This window comes from Podarcis vaucheri (genome assembly GCF_965113315.1).
Source record: "Podarcis vaucheri genome assembly, chromosome: 17".
Taxonomy (NCBI): domain Eukaryota; kingdom Metazoa; phylum Chordata; class Lepidosauria; order Squamata; family Lacertidae; genus Podarcis; species Podarcis vaucheri.
The window spans coordinates 16,729,927-16,748,537 of NC_138755.1; the positions used below are offsets into that span (position 1 = coordinate 16,729,927).

The 18,611-nt window shown below is 42.0% G+C and overlaps 1 protein-coding gene and 1 long non-coding RNA gene across 12 annotated transcripts in view; one reads left to right on the top strand and one right to left on the bottom strand.

The window, feature by feature from the left end:
- Positions 1–18,611, top strand: part of BNC2 (basonuclin zinc finger protein 2) — a 409,457-nt gene that overhangs the window by 174,111 nt on the left and 216,735 nt on the right. The gene's annotated exons all lie outside the window — the stretch shown is intronic.
- Positions 3,512–12,861, bottom strand: LOC309522723. The gene is made up of 3 exons (XR_014215165.1): positions 12,551–12,861; positions 11,584–11,712; positions 3,512–4,139 (listed from the first exon to the last, which is right to left on the bottom strand). It is a non-coding gene; the product is annotated as an uncharacterized lncRNA (long non-coding RNA).

Sequence of the window (18,611 nt, forward strand, 5' to 3'; positions counted from 1 at the left end):
AGCTTCGTTCCTGCGAGCAAGGCTTATCTGTTGTTGCATTACATCACAGCATATTGTTGGGAGAGAGGTATGATTACTTGATAACCGCCTATTCCTTTAGCCTCTGGAACATTTCCTTGGCTTGAGCATGGGGTAACTGACAACCTGAACAGCAATTCCTCTTTTCAAATCACCCGTCTTTTAAACCAAGGTCTTAATGTGAGCACTCTCCTGAACATTACAACAAGAAGTATAAAAAATAAACGTGAGAAACAGAGACGTCATCTTTTCCAGCCCCACCATAACATCAAAAGGAGAGCTCTGGATGCAGAAGCGGTTCACACATATCCACATGAGGGAAATACATAAGTTCTGCCGTCTCACTTACAGTGTAAGCAGGAAAGGGGGAAGCCAAGGTTACCCGTGTTTCCTCTATCTCTGCTTACATTTTAAAGGGATAGCCAAGTGCTTTTTTTAAAACAGTGACATCAGAACAACCTTCTTTGGCATTCTAGACCAATTTTCTGTTTTCATCCGGATCAGACCTTTCATTGAGGCCTGTCTGGAGTTTGTGCCGGGTGAGGGGAGACACAGCAGAAGTAGATTCCTTTGATCCACACTCATCTTATGGGGAACAAAGACAGCATTTCAGTTTCAGGGCTGCCTTTGCATAAACCTAAGGCCGGCGGCGACCTGAACTCTGAAATTGCCATCCTCATTGGAAGATAGATGGTCTTAATTTGACAAGTGAATTCTCTGCCAAGAAGCTTCTTAGATATGTTTCATCCTCATTTAAGTCCATTGTGGGCTCCCCTTCCTTGGATGTTTTTAAGCTGAGGTTGGATGGCCATTGATCATGGATGCTTTAGTTGGGATTCCTGCATTGCAGGTGTCTAGACTTACTGTATAAAAGGGGTTTATGTATGCAGAGAAAAAATATAAGATTGGGTTAAGTTAGGTGTGCTGGTTAATTTTGGGTGTGTTTGTCCTGCAACTGCAACCAGTTAAGCGGTCTCAGAGGGTAAATCTGGAAGCTGTATGTTTGGCACCTAGTACCGTATTTTTTGTACCATAACACTCACTTTTTTCCTCCTAAAAAGTAAGGGGAAATGTCTGTGCGTGTTATGGAGGGAATGCCTATGGGTGGCATGCCTGCAGATTTTCCTCCTCTAAAAACTATGTGCGTGTTATGGTCGGGTGCGTGTTATAGAGCGAAAAATACAGTAGTTACCACTTGAAATATCCTTTGCATTGTGTCCTTCATGTTGGTCCTGCAACATATAGTATTTTCTTTCATGTGGCTATATATATTTGGAAAGCCCCTGTCAACTTCTGCTTTTAGCTTCCCATGGTATCCAGACAAACATACTTTAGTTAACATGAACTATGGTTAGAGTCAACCAAACCAGTTGCAAACCTTGGTGTCATGGTTAATGATAACCACATTTATGGATCCAGACAATAGCTTTTTTTGTTGAGTGGTTTGTTTTGGTCATTGACTGGTTATTTTTAGGCAGCATTTAACAAGTACTAAGTAATGGTGAATGTGTTGTGCAATATCTATGATGATAACATCTTGTGTGACACAAGCCACTTGGCCATTTCACACTTTTACATTCCACCCCCTCAAGAATACACATAAAATATTTGAAATGAGCATCTAAAAAAATATGCAGTATGAATGCAAGCACACGAATCATAACATGAATCATCAGGGGGCAGTTTCCTGTTGAGAATACTCAGTAAGAAATTTTCTCTGTGAGATGTATAAAGTGTTCCTCATTGTTCCATATTTTTTCTTCATGGTCTGTGTATGCACACACATGTATTATATTTCTTTCTTCAGATTTGTTTCTGTCACTGTCCAGACAGAATTACTTCCCTGATTATTGAATGTAATTGGATTAAATTTAGGACTGTTGATTTCATGGCTCTGTAGGGGGCCCATGTATTCCAAACGGGATTATTCACAATTACATACACTTAAACATTTAATTTTATCCATATTTCCAAATATGTTTATGTACTTGTTCATGCATGTCATGCAAAAAATATATATGAATATTTGAAATTTTGCATTCTCAGTTGGAACAGTTGTTTGAAAAATGTAGAGAAAGCACCACTTTTTTGCATGAAGTTCTGGTCATAAAGCATTTTCTTATTTCTTATAGATTACTGCATATTGCTTACATTCAGACTGCTGTAATTAACCCACAGTTGCTTATTTAGTTAATAATTTTGTATTCTGGTTAAATTTGATGGATGCCAGCACAGGAATGTGTTGGTGGTTAAAAGTAAGTGATGATCCAGCACTAGTCTATCTGAGATAAATTGTGCCATTTCTAAGACAGGAATCCACAATCCTATGCTTATTTATTTATTTATTTATTTATCCTTTAGATATACTGGGATGCAAATATAAACATCCATTAAGATTAAATTAGATACCCCCTGTAAGTACCAAACAATTCTGGCTGCGCTGTAGTTTCATTGCAATTAACTGTTTGGGAAATACAGTCTTCCTAAATAATATAATGGAACCAGCCACTGTGAGTTCGCCAGCTCATTCAACACCCGATATACTTTCCTTACAGAATAAACGATGCAAACTATTTCTACTAAGATAGCCTGAACCATCCATGTAAGAATTGCATGCAAATTTAATTTTTCGAAACCCCCGTGACTTGGATAAGAGGAACAAAACTCGAAGTCCCTCCCTGCCCCAAAGCAATTCTTTTTCATGGTTTTATATGAAATATGGGTGCCCAAGATTATTACGTGTTAATCTTTTATGTGGGTTACAGAATTAAAATGCAGTATTGAAAACAATTTAAGACAGCTCGCGATCATAAAAAGAAGGTGCATGCTACAAACATGCAGCTCAAGTGTCAAAAGGCACGGCAAAGAGGTGAGGATAACCCTTAAACTTGCTGTTTGCCGCATAGTTCTGTGGGGATGATCTTTCCTTTGATTAAAAGAACAAAACCAGATGGAACTAGGTGTGTGGAGGTGGACCTGTTCTTCATATCCTTCCTTTTCGAAACAGCAACTGGAGGAAGCATCTCTCTTTTCCTTGGAACAGTCTTTGGCCTCATGCTTGCATCATGATTCTGTAATGTATGGGACGTTGATCTGTAGAGGTCAGCAGCACTGTGTCCCAGAACCCCTGTTTTTTTTTACCATGTCCCTTTCTGTTTACACACATGCCCCATTTCGAAGTACGAAAATTGTGGAGAAGATGGCTGTCGTCATTACTGTAGCATCTTCCATTTTAATTATCTTTACGGACTGAACCGCAAGCTCGGCAGCTCAAAGTAGGAGGCAGTCCATGTTTTTGCATGATTATGGTTTTCTGACAATGGCCCTTGAATTTAGTTGGAAGTGTGGCTGGGGAGAAAGATCGGTACATAAACTCACCAGCTTTAACAAGTCTAGTGTCTACATTTTTAAACACACACACACACACACACACACACATGAGTGTATCTGAAGATCATTATTAAAAATTTAAAAAAGCAGAGGAAGGGCAATAAATGTAGTAGTCATTGTACCACTGCAGTATGTGTGTGTGACACATGGTTTTTGTCTTTTCATCTTCCACAAGAGCCAAAAGTTTCCTGCCGCTCTCTTTCCAGCTATTGACAAATGATTGCCAGATGTGAGGTTTTTTTGCAGTGCTCTTTCCCCCCTCAGCAAACCTGCAGCGATGGGATATTTGATTCTCCCTTGCCCATTTCATCTCCTTCCCACATCTGCCAGGGACACACAAGCAATACATCCCTACATGAGAGTTTAAAGTTTACTCAAGCTCCTTCTCTACTTCCTCGTTCCCCCAACCCACCCGGCTCTCTCTCCATCAGACAGATAAAGCTTTTTTTCTGAGAGACAACTGATTGAAGTCAATAACGACTCTTTGCAATTCTCCAATGGCCTTAGGAATATGTTGTTTTAATTATCTGCATCAAGGTAACACTGTTAAGTTTTATTTATTTTTGAGATGATAGGTGGGGAAAGTATGATGTAACTTGGTTCCTGTGGCTGTCAGGCTTATAGGAGCTCCTCAAGCTTTTGAAAACATCGCATGTCTTTTTTTGTGGGATCTTCTGGTAAAGTCGTTGTAGGAACTGCCTAACTTCTAAAAGAGCACCTATGAACACCCCCTACAGGAAAAAAACACACATTAGACATTTAAATGATGGGGAGGGTTAATACTTCAACAGCTTAAAAAAGAGAGAGAGAAGCATTCCCCAGTTCCCTTGATAATTGTTCTAAGTGATTTTAAAGAGAGAGAGAGCTGTTTCTGAAATAGCTTATAATAACAGTAAGAAATGGCCACATATAGAAGCAGCAGCAAATAAAGACACTTTCAAGGGTGGCTGGTTTATGCTGATGAGTCCATCCCTCCAAACTTCCCCCTTTAAAATAGTTTATATTAAAAATCACATGTTTCTCCCTGGCCTGTTCAATAGGGTGGCCTCTTGTGTTTTTATACTGAAATTCTGGTTAACTTGAGCCACTTATTCCCTGGCCAAGTTTAGCATTTTTAAAAAGACTCGCTGGAACATCTGCTGCATGTTCTTGCAATGGCTGATGGGATTGCCCTCAGCTTTTCCAGCGTTTATTTGAATGGGCATCATTTGCCCCATTCTCCTCCTCAGTGATCGCAGGCAGAACTCAGGTGATAGCGACATATCTCTATCTTGTGCCTGTAAGAGAGAAGCTCAGAGCTTCTCTGTAACAAGAAACAATATAAATATAACATAATTTAAAATATACCATGTGTGCACACAAGCCTATGTGGCAAAAAACCAAAATGGGGGGGGAGGGAGGAGAGAAGCAGTAAAAGGGAGAACAAGGCTCTCTGATTCTGGGTCTTAAAGGTCGTATAACTGGGTAGACCCTTTTCATTAGCCAGAATCAGGCAGCAGATGGGTGTTGTTATAAGACAACAAATTATCAGTTATTTATTGTTATATTTTTACTGTTGAGAAAGGGAATTTGGAGTGGCTGCGTCAGGCATAAAAATGTTTGCACCTGCCCTAAGTCTGTATATACAGAATCCCAAAATGCACATGAGGTTGTTTCTGAGGCAGTAGCGGCCCCTCTGAAAAGCCCGCTGAAGCAGCCCAGGCCATTCCCAGCTCTTGAGGCCCCTAGCCGTAATAAATGCAGCCATGGGAAAATGACAACACGTGGAAAGAAAATAAGGCATCAAAACAGAAGAGAAGAAACGAGACATAATCTGAATACACACATTCAGCAAATGCTCTTCTAGTCCTTTTCTGCGATACGCACTAAATACTAAAGAAAAGTCTCACTTCAGACCCTCCAAGTATCCCTATTTTCCAGGGACAGTCCCAGATTTTCAGAAGCCATCCCGGTTTCTGATTTGATCATGGAATGTCCCGCTTTTCCTTAGAACGTCCCTGTTTTCATTGTTGTTCTTTTTTTGAGGGTATGGAGTTATGGGACCCCCGAGCCAAGGAGATAAGTAACTAGACAAACTTTAGAAGACATCTGAAAGCAGCCCTGTATAGGGAAGTTTGTTAATGTGTCATTATGTTTTTATATATGTTGGAAGCTGCCCAGAGTGGCTGGGGCAACCCAGTCAGATAGGCGGGGTATACATAAAATAATAATAATAATAATAATAATAATAATAATAATAATAATAATAATGATAATAATGGAATAGGGCACCCTTATTTTCAGCGGAGAAATGTTGGAGGTATATCACTTTCATGCCATGTTGCCATTGATCCTCTGCATATGACAAAATCTGTATCACTTAACAAAGTGTGTCTTTTACCAAATGTCATCTCTCATTTGCTTAAGCTTGCAACTCTAAACTGAGAGAATCTGTCACAATTTGATCCAATGCACTTAAAAGCAAATTGTGAAACTTAACAAATGCCCCCCCCCAAATTAGCAAGTGTCTAAATATGACTTCTCCTTTGTCCTTGAAGCTCTGGGCCAAATGTCCCACCTGGCTGCCCCTCTGATTTTCCCTGCGCCGTCCCCCCAACAGATTGTCATCACACATTTTAAATTCCCTCAAGTATAAATCATACATTGGTGATTCGGTGTTTCTGTGCTGGAGCAGCAAACTATTGAAGTTGCACTGAATTCAGAACCTGAACATGTATGTGCAAGTACCGTTTATGTGATTTGAGGACGAACAGTCAAGGAAAGTCAATTTGCCTATTTCTCTTTTTAAAAAAAAAACCACACAAAAAAAACCACGGGGATTTATGCGATCGAAGCTAAGAGTCGTTGAAGGTCAACACTACTTCACTACTTTCTCCAAACAGTCTGAAACTCCAGTCACAAGAGGCAAGCTCCTTCAGATTCAAAACACTTCACTGAATATGCCCCCAGTAAAACAGCTCTGGTTTCTCATGCCTTCCTACACCTCTCAATATTGAAACTCGGGGAGATAGAGGGAGAGGTGCTAAGCAATGGAGGTGTCATCCGGCAGCGGCACCCAGGGAACGTCCTTCAGAGGACAACTTGTCACTAGCCGTCAAAGAAGCGAGTGGCTTTGTGGTCTCCGAACATCTGGCAGCACTGCACAGGAAGCTGAGGGGGTGTCATTAATTGTGATGAAATAATTTAAACCATCAGGAATAAATGAGGCTGTTAAGCTAAGTTCAGATTCCATTTGCCATGCACATGTGTCTAGCAGCCTGTGTGCATTTTAGGAAGGGGAAGAAAAGGGAATTAATGTTAGCTTGCGAACAGAAGTGAAACAGATACAGCAAATGGAACACATTTATGGAGCAGTGACTTCTTGTAGAACTGTATTTCAGAGGTGGGGCTGCAGAATGTCACTGCGTGGAAAACCAGCATGTTTTGTCTAAAAACCTTTGCATAAAATCAGACTTGAAGTGGGAGCTGTATTGATTCATAACCACGCCAGCGTTTTCCCCTTGATGCTATACTTCAGGTTTAGAAAGAGAGGACTGGGGGAGGGGGAGAAGAGGGAGAGGAGTTTCCATGCCATATATCAGAGGTACCCCAGTGTTAAGGATTAAGAGTGTGCATTGCCTACACTGAATTAGCTGCATGTGGGTACTACAGACTGCTGCAGCATAGCATGTGTGCATGTGAGATACTTAGCTTAAATACAACATGTGAAGCAATTCTCAGTGTTTTTATGAAGTTGTTCTTTGCATTCTTAAGCAGATGCTAGCTGCGTTTGGAGAATCGTATCATGGATAAATAAACTAAGGTTTGAACAAGCCTTGTGCCCCTGTATGTAGCCACTTCTCCCATTGTATGTCATGATGTCTGGAGAGTTTTTGGCTTTCCTTTATTTTTGCATTGTGCTATATGCTTTCTTTGTATCCCCTACCACTAAATGCATATTTGTTAATGTCTGTTGATGGATCAATTTGCTATTTTGATGTGGGGCAGGGGAGTACAAGAAATTGGGGCACAAATGATTTGTATCCTATGAAGACTATTGGCCTGCAGGAAACCAGGATTAGTAATTTGTATTTACTTTGGCGGAATTCTGTGGTGAAAACAAATTGGCTAAGAAGTTTCAAATACTTTGTACACTAGATGGTACTCTAGAAATGGTAAACAATAACATTAGTGTTTGAAATTTCAGCAGTTCCACAGAACAGGATTTTAGGAGTGAATAACTCTCTTGGAAGTTCAGTTTACTAAACTGGTTTACAGAGAAAGCAATGGTTTAAAAAGGGTTTGGAAATTTGGTTGTAGGGAACTTGGTTGTAGGAGTTAAAGGCTGTGATTTCACATGTGTATGTTGGTTTTATCAAGTGTATATTGCAAGGTTTTCTGGAATCGTTGTTGATAAAAGCTTGCAGATAAAATCTGGTCCTTTGTAGTGACTGAGCAGTGTTCAAAAGGAGAAAGAGGAAATGATCAAGGCCGTATATCTTCAGATAATTACACTAATCTGGGAATCTGGATAGTCAATGTATTTTCATGTAAGGTGTATTGTATTTGCTTTTTCTTCTTCCTGTTGTTGTTGTTGTTGTTAATTAAGTGACATGTTGGTGTTCAGAGAGTACCATGCTTAAACAATTATCATTTGGTAGTCCTGCAATTCTGATATATATAGAGGCTAAGAGAAATCTCAATCTTTGTCATCTACTCACCAGATGACCTTAGGTATGCCACTGTGTCTCAGTCTTAGCCTATAGCCTGCAATATGGAAATAATAATACTTGTCTATCTTTCAGGATTTGTGTAAGGATTGTCACTAGGTACTCAAGAAGGTGGTGGCAGCCCACCTAAAGGCAAGCTGGAAGGAAACTCATTATTTGGGTCCATTTCAATCAGGCTTCAGCCATGGATATGATGCTGAAACGGCCTTGTTGATGACCTCTGTCAGGAAGAAGATGAGGGAGTTCAACCCTATTGATTGCCCGCGACCTCCCTGTGGCTTTTGATACTGTTGACCATGATATTCTTCTGGGCAGGGATACTTGCATAGGGAGCCCATAAATGTGTACATCTTCCCCTTTACAGACATTGCCTAAGTGTCTGGACAGCAGGTGTTGGGGGCTAGCAGGGGCAGCTCTGGTCTGTCGATGCAATTACAGAACCTTCAAGTGTCCCTATTTTCCAGGGACAGTCCTGGATTTTCCGAAGCTATCCTGGTTTCTGATTTGATCCTGTGATGTCCCACTTTTCTTTACTAAGTCCCTATTTTCCTTGGATAAATGTTGGAGGGTATGGAGTTATGCGACCCCCAAGCCAAGGAGATAAGTAACTATGCAACCTTTAGAAGACATCTGAGGGCAGCCCTGTATAGAGAAGTTTTAAAATGTTTAATGTTTTTATATATGTTGGAATGATGGTGATGGAATAGGACATCCTTATTTTCAACAGTGAAATGTTAGAGCATATGCAGTTATGGTTGGGTGAGTATAATGCCTGAAAAGGGCTATGCAGAAGCTACAATCACCATTGTAGACCCAGAATTCCATTTGCAATCTTGCCATGTGAAGGCAAAGCATTTCCTTGTTTACTATTGTCCCTTTCATGCATGCTTTTTTGCGTGCTTTTTTTATGCGTGCTTTTTTGCTTCCTATAGTTGTGTAGTGCGCATGTTAATTGAACTCAGCATAGAGTCTCGGGCATTCCTGCCTGCTGCTTCTTTCACTTTCCCCTCTGGCTAATGTGCGCTCGATGATTTAGAGAACTGTTCCTACAGCATGTTCTCAACCCCACAGCTGCCACACTTGGCAACCGCACACAGCACTGATCCTTGCGATTGATACACATGAGATGTATACGCTCTGATGTGGTCCTCACTCACATGCAAGAGCATGCACATTGGGTCTCTGAAAGTGTGGTGAGAGTTGTCTGATGTCTCATGGTTCGTTTTTAGTAAAAGATCCCTTTCCCCATCACACTCCCCTAGTAAAAGATCCCTTTCCCCATCACACTGTGCTTGATAAAACAAACCTAAGACAACCTTTTCGTTTAACAAGGGTTAATTATATCCACATACATCTCATGGTGTCTTGGTCTTATCTCATGGTCTTATCTCCTCCAAGCCATCTTATTGTCCATACAAATGGCAGCTGAAAGGGGACAACAGTTCTTAAATAGTTCATGCTACAGCTGGGAGATTACATGAATGAATGGTCCTCCAGATGCATAAAAGAATCCCCTCTATACATAATAATTAGGCCTTTTGGGATAAGAAAGCTAGCCTAGCCTTCTCTCTGACATTTGAGTTCTATATGCCCTGAGGATATCGTCATGGTTTTACCACTACCTCCGCTTTCCGTAAGCTGAACCTCAGTTACTCAGAATTTGGTCACTTGCCGCTAAAGTTGAAAGCTGCCTTCGTTGAGAATTGTTATGTTTGAGGTCAGGTAATATGAACACTGTGTACTGATTGAATTTGTGATGTCTCTTCCAAGCAAGCACCCTACCGTGATTTTATTCTGTGTTATTGTGTGTACAGAATCTTCACATATAAATTGCAAAAAATTCTATGGCACTGGATGGTGTTAACAAGCATTTGTGCATCAGACGCGACTGTTTAGGATCACCAAATCCATTTCAAACTTAGAAATTTTCTTTTTTTTAACTTCCTGTTGCTGGGGGGGGGGGAATGCTGTTTCCAGTCTCTCTTAGAGCAGGTGTGGGCAGAAGGCAAATCAGGATCTACAGATCTCTGGGTGATTTGCAGTAGATTGGGAAAGATTTCTGACTCCCAGTCATTTAGCATTTGACAACAACACAACTGGCTTTTTCCACCTAAATTAGGCGGCTGCAATGAAGAAAGCTCAGGTCGTTTCTGGCACTGAAAAATACCCAGGCTCAGATTGTGCTCAGAGTCTCTTTAATCCTTCTAGCTTTTGCACCTGGTTCTGGTTGTTTAATCTTGGGGGTTCCAGTAAAAAAACCCAAACAACCCCGAAGTCTGTAGCCATCCCTGCCCTAGATTACTAACACCCCTGAATATCACTTCCTGTTTTTTTTAGACATTTTTGGAAAAAGTTGGCATTGCATTTGCACATTTGAGAGTCAGGTGGTTTGGTGCAGACAAAGGTAAGCCGCCCAGTATTGGATCACACCTGTGTGGCTTTCAGGTATTTTCTTGTTCCTCGCCATTGTCGACGTTACACTTCCGAAACTCCTGGATTATTTGCTGTTTAGGTTTCCTCTGATTTCCAAAGCTTGTGCCTCCTAAAGGGTTTCTTTTGTTTTCTCTTATCTCCTCCGAGCCATCTTCAACAGCAGTTGTATAAGCACTGCTGGAAGCTGCAAGAGCTTTGGCTTCACAGCAGATCTTCCAGATACTATGTACATTAAAAAAGTTATTCGTGTCCCCCAGGCTGGTATGTTCAGGCTGGTGTGGTCAGAGAGAAGTTTCTAAATAATGACACTGTGTTTTTCAAATTAATCCAATAATGGAGCTAACCGCTGGCAGTTTTTAGGAAGGTAACAGGGTGCGGGGAGCAATCTTTTCCAGCTGCAGAGGAAACAAGATGTTCTTGTTGGGTTTTTGCTGGGCAATTTAAGTGTAAATTCCATTAAGGGTGGAAGGCAAACATGGTCATGTTTAAGGAATATAAAATGAGAGGGGGGCGGGAATAGCTTCATATACATGAATATAATCCTTTTAAACAGGGCGTTTTTTTCCAGCCAGAACTCGCTGGAAGTTCTGGCATCTCTTTTTCTAGAAAAATAGCACCGCTTTCAAACAACAATGGGTTTGGTTTCAAAGGGCTACATGTTGAATGACACTGGTAGAGCTCGTCTCTGGGTTATTGTATGTAGCAACCAGCACTTGCAACAGCTCCTGGTCACCTGAACATAGATACTACCAACCCCAGTGTTTGCAAACTAAATATGGGTCCAGAATACTGGTGATAAGAAGAGTTAGCAGGGAGAGATGTTTCAGGGGGAAAGTGTGTGGCAGGGAAGGGGTTAGGCATTTTTTAGATGCAAGCCATCCTTTTATTGTCAGGACTTTTTACCATTGATATTATATAATATGTACTTTTCTCCAGAGCTTTGGGATATAGTATAGGGATATACTATACCCCAAGATTTTTAATCAGTGAAACCAGAAGACATCTCACTTCCCAGATGCCATATATAACCAACCTTGAAATTCCAAAACAATGAAGGGTTTTCCCTTTGGCCCACTGCCAGGCCCTTCCTTCAGCCATCCAGGAAGGCCGCTGTACAAAGACACCGTACGAGGAGAGGAAATGCTCACGTGGATCTGGGCAACTGGAAAGAACAGAGCATGCCTTTTTTCACTTCCAAAGCTATACACTGGTACCTCTCGATGCGAACAGGATCCGTTCCGGAGCCCCGTTCGCATCCTGAAGCGAACGTAACATGCGCCTGCGCATCTACGTGTGATGTCATTTTGAGCGTCTGCGCATGCGCGAGTGTCGAAACCCGGAAGTAACGCGCTCCGTTACTTCCGGGTCGCCATGGAGCGCCACCCGAAAATATTCATCCTGAAGCTACTTCAACCCAAGGTATGACTGTACAGACATACAAGCTAGCTTCATCTTGACTATACTACATAAATTCCCAGGTTGCACAGAACAACTTTATCCCTCCCTGCTACTTCAAGATGAAAACAAAGGTACTACATAATCACTTGCTAGATTCTGCGCTGCTGTGATGAATATTCGTCAAAGGATGGCTTGTGCCACAAACCAGGCCCAAAATGCAAGACCTGTGCTCCTTCACACTCCCTCCCTTATAGTCGCTTTTAACTGTTTGTCCCTGTTTCTATCTTTTTAAGTAGGTATGATATAATCACCTTTTAATCACTAGTTTTTATTCCTTACCTGTTTTAAGTCTTATGTGTTCGGTTTATCCGTATGGTTTATCTTACGCTGGTCTGTGATTGAAATAAAATTTGATACTGGTACTGCCTTTCAACCCTTAACTAGAGTCCCCAAGGCAGTTCATTTTGCACATCAGTGTCAAATGAGGGTTTTATAGCATATGCATGTTGTTTATCTGCAACATGTATCAGCTGAGTTCTTGAGCCCATGATAAAGCAACAGCTAAAATACTGGGATGATGGAAAGTTATTACTTGTACTTACTGTCATCAGCTAGGGCAGTTTTATTTGGCAGTTCCTCCTCATTCATAACGATTTTTCTATAGAGACTTCAGGTGAGAGAAAATAGCTGGATTGTCTTCCCATTAGTGTTAAAAAAAACCCCACTTCTATTTCTTTTTCCTTTTAAAGGATTTCTTTCCCTCTCAAAATAAACTATAAAATGTCATAATATAAAGCAGTAAGGTAAAAACCTGAAGTGATCCACTTAAATATAAACAACTCCCAAACACTGAACATGTAATAAAGTTTGTTGCTCATGCTACTGGGTGCTGTCTTCAGGCTATGCAGTGGCATACAGCTGTGTCCCAAATGAACAGAAAAGAAAAATAAACCCCACCCATATAATGTTATGAATTGGAATTCTTGCACAAACCAAGGAGGCTTCCTTTGATGTTCAAAGCGGTGGTTGTTGCAGCTACCCGTCATCAGAATCATTGGCCAGGGCACCGAAAAAGAAAAAGAAAAACTTTTGGATGTTGTGTAAATTGGCAACTGCATTGTCATTTGACTGGGAAGCTGTACTGTGGAGATGGAAAATACAGTTCACAGAAGTAGCTGGAATTCTTCACCCCATCTTTTGCTAGTCATATATTTCCCATTTGCATTATTAATATGCTATGTAGCAGCATCTGTGGGATAGATGTCCCATGTTTCTCCTGACAAAATCAGGACCTGCTGGTTATTACGGTCATCCAGTGGCTGGCACACAAGAATGGTCATCAGGAGCACTGGAGCTGGTGGCCCTATGACAATTAGTAGGACAGTAAAATGAGTCTACACACAGACAAGGTTGGAGATTGTTCTGCATTCTCAGGGGACTCCCCAGTTACGCTGAAAACAAGAGTTTTGTAATTTAAAAACAAAGAGAACACCACAACAAAGACTTCCAGAAGCCACAGAATGTTTAGGGCAACTTAGTGATAATGAACAAAAGAAAATGGTTGACCTTCTAAGAGTTTCTGGAGGGGGGTGTAGATAAGGGTTCTGATATCCTAAGTGTTTGAGGGCTCTTGACACTTTTTAATTTATTTATTTAGAGCAGAGTAAAGTCACTTTCTACAATCCTAATGAACCACACTCCCCACACCCCCTCAAGATGTTTTCCTGCTTTGAAGACTGTTAAAGTATTCTGGGATGGGGTGTGCCATGAGGCAAATGTGCAGGGACTCCAGTTCTGTTTACTTGCGTTCTTCCACACAGTGTAGGGAGGGATGGACACACACACACACACAGAGAGAGAGAGAGAGAGAGAGAGAGAAGGAGAGAGAGACAAAGAGAGCTATTCAATTATGTTGTAGTTACACTATGGGATATTGGCACACTGTAGCTAATAGGACCAATAATTTACAGTCGGAAGCTTTTGTTCATGCACATGAAAAGTATTCAAAATATTTCCTAACAGATGTAGGTCGGAGAACATTTTGTTTTATTAAAAAACTAATAGTTTTGTTTAAATCCCTTCAAAATGGAGACATCATCCTACTTTGTGTGTTTTACCCTTTCCCCCTCCTCATAGCCTTTTTATTGCCCCTGCCTGCAACTTATTCCTAAAATTTGTGTATTGGCAATCCTAATAATACATGTGTAAGGGGTTGTGCACGCATGCCTGGCATTTTTGTATGCTTTCCAGTTCAACGGCTGGCCCCACCCCAATGCTCTGGGGACTTTGAAATATTCAGGCTGAAGGTGGAAGATGTGACGAGCGGGAAGCTGCATTATAAAGGGAAAGAAGCAAGTCATATCCATCGCTTGCAGTCGTGCTCCAAGGTCCTCACAGTTTGAGGTGGTTTGGATGTAACCATCTCTGCTTAACAAACTATGGCGCATTAAGATGAGAACGAGCATTGCGCCTGGCTCACCCTTCCCCCGACTTTCCCAAACTGGTAGCCTTGGAGCTAGCCACTATCATTTCCCACAATATTCCAGAGTGCCAGTATATATGGGCCTTGTGTGAACTCTGCCACTACCACCGCTTTTGCTCATTTCCACTCTCATCAGATAAACCCGCTGCAAGGAGGCACCCCTGAAGACGGCACATAGTCCAGAGCCTTCTGAAACCTATAGCTGGTCCTGAAAAGTGCCCTGATGTAGGTCAGATCAAAGGCTCGCCTAACCTAGCATTTTGTTTCCAACTTTGGCCCATGAGATGCCTCTAGGAAGTCAGAAAACATGGTCTGAAGCAGCGTTTCCCAAACTCGGCTCTCCAGCTGGTTTTGGACTAGAGTTCCCATTATTTCTGACCACTGGTCCTGCTAGCTAGGGTTGATTTATTCTATGTAGTTTAGTTTATATGTTTGTGCACTTTTTCTGCCTCATGGGGGTTGTCACTCTGGAAGATGGAATATAATTTTGTTAAGTAAATCATAAACGTGAGAACCGGACATACGACGACAAGTGTATATTTGCAATTATACAATTTGTTTATACAATATTGCATTTGTATACAAATGGAATTGTCTCAGGTAGGGTGGCCGATAATTCGTGGGATCAGAGATGTGGTTGCAGAATCTAACCAGCTTCTCCCCTGCTGTGTGCTGTGGTCCTGAGGAAAAGCTATTATTGGTGCCACTAGGGGATTTTCCACCAAAGCAGCTACCAACTTCAGAAGAGAGGTTTTCCCTTAGTATTCTAGTAGGGAGGAACAAAGGGTTAAATTATTCCCTACAGCTGCTCTCTCCAATCCCATCAGTGACTGTGTTTTGAGATGGACAGCCCGGACTTTCCTGGTTATCCCAGCTTCCCAGAAAATTTGTGAGGCAGCAACCAGGGAAAGGGTCTATTCCTGTGGCATAGCTTTTTGGGGGGAGGGGGCACAGGGGCAGTTGCCCTGCATGCAAAATTGCTAGCAGTGCAAAATTTCAACACCCAGTGCTGTCTTAATACAGCTGTGTGCTTCCGTTGTTGGGCTCCGTTGAAAACTGCTTTTCTGTGCGAACTCGGAAGTGACCTCTCCAGACATCGGAATGACACTTCTTTTCTCATCTCTGCGCATGTGATCTTCTGAGTGATGTGGATGCTGTTAGGCAGTTGAATGTGCATACCTACTCCACTCGTTTCCCTCTCACCCCCATTCCACTCTGCCCCGGGAGCTGGCAACCCACAGTACACCACTAGTCTATTCTGCCGTTGTGCCCCAACTATGCAGGGTTGCCATATTTCATAAAGTAAATTCCAGGACACCCCAAAAGTTGCTGAGCTTTCTTAAGGAAACCACCAAAATTGAACTCTGTTTTTTTTTTTTTTACAAAAACGTCAAAATGACTGGATTTTTTGATTGACGTGCCTAAGGACAAAGTGTCGCCTCTTTCAGATGTCAATTCCACCTTTGAAATCCCAGTAGTGTTCAGGGTGTATGGCAGCCCTACCCATCTGCGGGGTGCCCTTTCCCCTTGAGATAGAACTGGCATTGACACTGCCAACCTTTCATCTCCAGCTCACTTTCCTCATCGGTCTGGGTTGTTTTTATGGTTTTAATCTTGATTGCACCCCATCCTTGTATTGCTGCACCATTAAGGGTGGGGCTAAGGATAGATAGATAAATCTGATTCCACCATGCCCATCCCTTCCCTTCCAAGGTGGATGCAATTTGCTGTGTTGTTGTTTTTTTAAAAAAGGTTATGGCCAAAGCAGCATGTGTGCTTTGTCCTTGACATATACTACTATAGACTGTATCAGTAGAACCTGCAACACACGCGGTTCTCCACAAGACCTCCTCTCCCTCAAGGGTCACTATTCCATCCGTCTCAGTGGAGAGATGAGAAGCAAAGGCTCGTTCCATCGGCTTTGCCAAAAGACCAGCACCACCGGGTGCTTCCTGCACCTGAGCTGTTTCTGTGCCAGCTGGTCGGTCATCATAAGAACTATTTAAGAATTGGCACCTGAGTTTCCCCTCTTCTTTGTGCTTATCCCTTCTCCTTTGTGTGTCATGTTTTCCAGACAGACTGTAAGCCTGCAGGAAGGGACTGTCTTGTTCTAATTCCTTGTCAGTAAACCACCCTGGGTGCCTTTTTGGCTGGAAAACAGGGCACAAATGCTGTAAATAAATAAATAAATAAATAAATAAACAAACCCGCAGTACATGGTTTTGTGTGGTCCCTCGGAAAAGTTATCTAAGCTATTCAGCATCACCACACTTTGTGTATAGGGAGGAATGGTCAACTTGAAAGCATTTTGCTACACACGCACCCCTCCAATCTCTGCTGAGGGATGGAAAGATTTTAGCGGGTTCCGGACATTCTCCCAGGGTTAGTGTTTCTGTCGGAAAATAAAAGCTATAGTGTCCTTAAGATATATGGTTTTATTTACACTTGTATACATCTGAACTGTGATGTAAAAAAGGTAAAGGGACCCCTGACCATTAGGTCCAGTCGTGGCTGACTCTGGGGTTGCGGCACTTATCTCGCTTTATTGGCCGAGGGAGCCGGCATACAGCTTCCGGGTCATGTGGCCAGCATGACTAAGCTGCTTCTGGTGAACCAGAGCAGCGCACAGAAACACTGTTTACCTTCCCGCTGGAGCGGTACCTATTTATCTACTTGCACTTTGACGTGCTTTCGAACTGCTAGGTTGGCAGGAAGTGCAAAACATTACACCGCAAGTGTGTCTCTTGTTGCTTCTTCCATAGATTTGGCAAACTTGGGTCCAGAGCAGAAGTCAGCCATGTCTCTGGGTTCAGCCTCTCCCAGCCCAGTCCACATGGAGTTCTGCCCCTGCTTCCTTCTTGCTCTTTCCCCAAACCTGCCAAAGAACATCTCTCCCCACCCCCATGTTGTAGGTAGACTACATGCCCCATGTAATTCTCACAACCACCTCCTCTCAACTCTTAATACTCAGGTCAAGAGGAGAGGGTTGAGAGACAGTATTTGCATTGCCAATTTCTCTTAATTCACAATACTCTGCTCTCTTTGTTTCTTAATGGCACTTCTGTCAGCTGATCTTCTGAACAGGAAAACCAGTTTAGTATTTTTATACAGGAAATACAATATAGTATTTTTACACAGCTAAATCCAACGCTTGTTAGTTCACCCCAGTTCAACACTGATGAAACACCAACACAACAGGAATCTAGGTGGAAGGCAGGGCACCCACAAATCTGCAATAATATTGATAGCTTGAAGTAAGTGCTTGAAGTAAGACTTCTGCAGGAAATTTTAAGTGCCCAGCTTGCAGTGTCGTTCAAGGCCTATATTATGTAAATATATAAAGTGAAGAATGATAGAATGTTCCTTAATACAGTGGATATTTTCTTCTCTCCGATATGCATGCCAGTTGTGTGCTTAGAAATTTCTGAGAACTTTACCAATACTTTTTAAAAAAAAAAAAAAACCACACACAAACAAACCAAAAAATGCCATGGCAACTCTCAGGAGAAACAACAACTCAGGGAGCTTCTGAATCTTGTAAGGCATAAGATGATTGTTACGTTTTGCCCGGATGCCTACTTTGAAGCTGGTGGCATGTAGGCATTGCATGTGAAGAATTGGGGTGAGGCACATTAGAGATGTTTGTGGTTATCTTCTTTAATTGGTACTATGGCCAAAAATTTACAAGGTAACAGTCACAGAACGGGCAGATGAAACAACATCAAAGTTTAACAGCTGAGTGCCCCGAGGTAAGGTACAGCTAAATTCTTTAATGTATTCACTGGCATCACTGGAGGAATCTCTTCAATCTCTGCATAGTACCACACACTTTCCTCTGCTCCTTTCATGGCAAGAAACTAGCTGCCCGGGCCAGCTCAGATGATTTTGCTCCCACAAGCAAAAGTGAATTCTTCTCCTCCCCTCCCATTTTTGTTGATTGCAGCCCATGGGGGATGGGAGTTGTTCTCCCTCCCGAAATGTTTTCCAATTGCAGATCCATCTCCCTGTTTCCTACAGTGGAAAGAAGGGAAGAGACTTCACTTTATCTTTAGATCTTTCCAGCAAGCTCAGCACTGTGGTGCGGAGGACATTTGCTGCCTCTGCTCTTCAAAGCGGGTCTCTGAGGAGGCCAGGCAGTTATTTCTCCCCCTCTTGCAGCTCTGCGCTGGGAGGAGAGGACT